The 4,449-nt window shown below is 37.0% G+C and overlaps 1 non-coding gene across 1 annotated transcript; it reads left to right on the plus strand.

The window, feature by feature from the left end:
* The first annotated feature begins 2,876 nt into the window (after positions 1-2,876).
* Positions 2,877-3,007, plus strand: LOC128593006 (small nucleolar RNA SNORA3/SNORA45 family). The gene has a single exon (XR_008382196.1). It is a non-coding gene; the product is annotated as a small nucleolar RNA SNORA3/SNORA45 family (small nucleolar RNA).
* Positions 3,008-4,449: the final 1,442 nt, after the last annotated feature.

Raw genomic sequence — 4,449 nt, forward strand, 5'->3', positions numbered from 1 at the left:
AGAAAGTCCCAAAGTTGCAGATGTTGGCATGGATGTGGAGGCAGAGGAACAGTTTTACACTGTTGGTGAGACTGCAAACTAATACAGCCTCTTTGGAAAGAAGTTTGTAAAATCCTCAAAGATCTCAAATTAGACCTTCTATTTGATCACAGAATCCCATTATTAGACTTCTACCTGAAGAAAAAATCATTTTATAAGGACATTTGCACTAGATTGTTTATCACAGCTCAATTTATAAGTGCCAAGATAAGGACATCAACCCAGGAATGGATTAATAAGACATGGTACTTGTATACCATGGAATACTACACAATCATAAAAAGATGGATACTTTAAATCTTTTGTATTAGCCTGAATGGGGTTGAAATACATTCTTCTTAATAAAGTATCAGAAGAATGAAAAAGCAAATATCCAATGTACTCAATAGAAATATGAAGCTAGTAGAGGATCTAATACATGACCACATAGGAGAAAACTCAATTCCATTTGATTTCCCCTTGAAGGGGATTGGTTATTCCCACTTAATGGGCACAATGTAAGGATATTGGCACATCTTTGGGGTGCAGAACACAACTATGAGAGGGACTCTACCTAACATATGCAAATATTGTAACCTAGTTGTTTGTACCCTCACATTAACCTAAAATTAAAAAAAAAAATAGAATCTGTCAACATGATCTCATTTGGAAATAGAGCCTATGCAGATGTAATTAATAAATGATGAGAACATTCTGGATTAGGATGGGCCCTAATCCAATGACTGGGGTCCCTATAAGAGGAAAATCAGAATATAAGGACACAGAGAAGAGAACATCACGTGAAGGCACAGAGACACAGAGCACTCAGAGGAACATTCCATGTGAAGTCAGAGGCAGAGATTGGAGTGTTTTGTCTACAAGCAGAGGGTGCCTAGGATTTCTATCAACTGCCAGAAGCAGAGAAGAAAGGCTTGGAACAGATTATTCCCCCAGAATATCCAGAATAAAATCACCCTGACAAAATCTTAATTTCACTTCTGATTTCTGGCTTCCAGAATGATGAAAGAATAATTTTCTGTTGTTTAAAGCTACCCCATTTGTAATACTTTGTTAAGGCAGCTGTAGGGATCTGATATACTTGCAATAGCTAGCCAAATGACAAAAAGGTGTTTGTTAGCCTTAAAGCATTGCAACCTCTATGCTGCAACTTTCTACAGAGTATTTTAAACCTCTGGGTACAATCTCAGCATTTTTTCACAAGTAGATTAATTTTAAGTCCTGTTTTTATTAGAGGCAATGTATTCAGGTGGCTAGAACATGGGACTCAAACTTGGAAATCTCAGTCATTTTTTTTTTTCATTCTCCACATCTAATCATTCACCAAGACTGACCATTTTTTCTCATGAATTATACTTGTTTTAGCCACCACTGTTACTGCCTTAATATCCTTACTATAGGTACTATAAACACTCTCTCTCACTCTTCTTCTTTTTTCTTTTCTTTTTGTTTTTTTTTTCTCTGTCATCCTGGCTACAGGGCAATGACATCACATTATCACAGCTCACAGCAACCTCAAACTCTTGGGCTCTGGTGATCCTCCTGCCTCAGCCTCCCGAGTAGCTGGGACTCCAGGTGCTTTCCTCGACTCTGGACAAACTTTTCTCCTTTTATATAGTAGAGACAGGGTCTCACTCTTTCTCAAACTGGGACTGAACTCCTAGGCTCAGGTGATCCTCCTGCCTTGGCCTTCTGGAGTGCTGGGATTATAGGTGTGAGCCACTATGTCCAGTCTATAGGCTCTCATTTCTAATCAATGACACTCACGGGTCCAGTGCTACCACAGGGGACTTTTAAAAAGTTTAGCTCAGGTCATTTCACCATAAAATCTTGCTTATAAAGAGTTATTTGAGTCCATTGCATCCATCTACACTCTTGAGCCTGTCAAATGAGACCCTTTATGGCTGGGCCCTGGACATTGCATTGCGAATACACCAGCTCCCACACCCTTGCACATTTCCCATGTTACATATGCATTACTGGGTGCTCTTCATTGTCATGCATCTTCCTCATCTCTCCACCTCTGCACATGCTACACTCATGGCCATTTCCCCATCTATCCCTAGATAACTTCTCTCATCCCAAGATTCAAGTTGGGTATCATTTTCTAGGGGAATAGCGTCCTTAATTCCATTAGATTGGATTCACCATTATTTAGATCACTTTTTGTTTTAGTATTTTCCTCACACCATATTGTAGTTCTTTCTACTTTTCTATTTAACTCATGAACTGCATGAATTGAAGGCTTATTGTGTCTTCCATGTTTTATCCCCAGCACTTACTACAAAGCACTCATACTGATGTACAAGAGTGTTGTTGTTGAATGAATTATTTCTTCATCAATAAAATAATTTCCCTTGTCCATGGGATAAAGTATTTAAAAATCCTCACATTTCTACTATAAATTATGTCTTGTATTTATGGGGTTTTTTGTCGTTGTTATTGTTAATAACATTTTATTTTCTAAAATATAGTAAAATACTTGTTTCTCAGTGTGTAAAGATTAAGCATAAGACTAAATTGCCTTAACAGTCTTTGTGTTCAACCTCTAGAAATGAAATATCAAATACCACAAAATATAACTCTAACCTTTGAAGTTTTGCTAAAGAATGTATCTGTGATTAAGATAGCCCAAACATTACATTTTTGTTTTATAGTCATACATTTTTAAATCCAAATTTTATATGCTCAGACTTCTTGTTTACATGCCAGCTTATCATATTGTTAACATGTTTATACCTTAAAATATTTATTCTAAACATTTTGGGCCTTCTCTCTCTTTCATTCCACTATTTTATTAAAATGTGATCATTGTGAAACATTTATTAAAATTCTAAAAAGCCGAGACTAGAGTCACATCTTGACACAACTCTTGTCCTGCTGTGCTAGAGTCCTCAAGGAGAATCTGCTGGCCTTGATTCACTGGCAGGGGCGATCAGTGCCCCTGTTAGTGCCCAGATCAGTAACATTCCCTCCCTGGGTTTTAGAAAGTGGGTTGGCAGGAATTTTTTCTTATACCCAGGGGAGTTGGTACTTGCTGTAGAGTATTGTAAATTCTTTTGTTTTTTCTTCTAGAAAAAAAAAAAAAAGAAAAAAAAATTCTAAAAAAATTGACATCTTCTCTCTAAAAATATTTTTCAGTATCTCTGATTCTATCTGTATTTTCAGAACTTTCCAATTCACTAAAAATGAGGTAAAGTCTACGTTCCCTTCTCTAGAAATTGGGTAGGCCTTTCTGACTGTCTCCATCAACAGAAGGAGGCAGAGGTGGTGATATGTAATTCTGTAATGTAATATAGTTTTTGTATGGCTCATTCTCTTGGGATAGAACTTGGGATGGAACAGCAACCATACTGTGATACTGTGAAGACGGCCAAGCCTCCTGGCTGTGCCAATTTAGACGGGAACTGAAACCTCATCCTTTAGTTCTGCTGAGTTTCAGTGCATAGCCAGAATTAACTTGTTGGCTGTATTGGGAATAATTTCCTCAATTTGTAGTCAAGAGATCCCAGCTAATGTCACACAGAAAAGAAATGTGGCTCAAAGGAGTAGGACGCCGGCCCCATATGCCAGAGGTGGTGGGTTCAAACCCAGCCCTGGCCGAAAACTGCAAAAAAAAAAAGGAAAGAAAGAAAAGAAAAGAAATGAGATTTCTCCATCTAGACCTACCAAAATCACAGATTTGTGAGAAAAAGAAATTATGTTTATTGTTTTAAGCCATTAAATTTTAGGGTGGCTTGTACAGCAATAGATACAAAAACTGTTACAAATATAAGTAACAAGCAGTCTTTAAGACTAACCTGGTCAATATGGGATAAACAATAATGTATGAAAGCTTGAGGAAGATCAGTGTCCAGGCAGTATATTCAAAGGCCCATGCTGAGCAAACATTAGAAAAAATAAAAAAAGAAGAAAAGCCTTTTCTTATTTAAATATACAGAAAAAAACATTTCTTATATAAATTCGAAGAGTCCATACGTTCTAAATGCAAAAATTAAGAAGATACATAAATTGACCAATAGGGGCCTGTACCCATATCTGTATATGGCCCAAGAGATGAATTTACAAACCTGAAACTCTCACTAGTCTCAGAGTCAGGTGAGTTACTTCAATGGGAACTCTTTGATCATGTGAGAATAGCCATCTGATATTTTTATCCTGCCTGTTGACGGATCCTTTAGTCAGGGTCAGCAAACTATGGCTTATAGTCTAAATCTAGCCTCCTTCCTATTATAGTAATAAAGATTGTATTGGAACACAGACATACCCATTCATTGATTTATTGTCTGTGACTACTTTCATGCTAAAACAGCAATGTCAAGTCATCATGAGATAGCCTACACAATTGAAAATGTTCACTTTGGGCCCTATAAATCAGTTTTCTCACTCTTGCTTTAGATGAATAATTTGGTG

This window comes from Nycticebus coucang, chromosome 8 (genome assembly GCF_027406575.1).
Source record: "Nycticebus coucang isolate mNycCou1 chromosome 8, mNycCou1.pri, whole genome shotgun sequence".
NCBI classification, from domain to species: domain Eukaryota; kingdom Metazoa; phylum Chordata; class Mammalia; order Primates; family Lorisidae; genus Nycticebus; species Nycticebus coucang.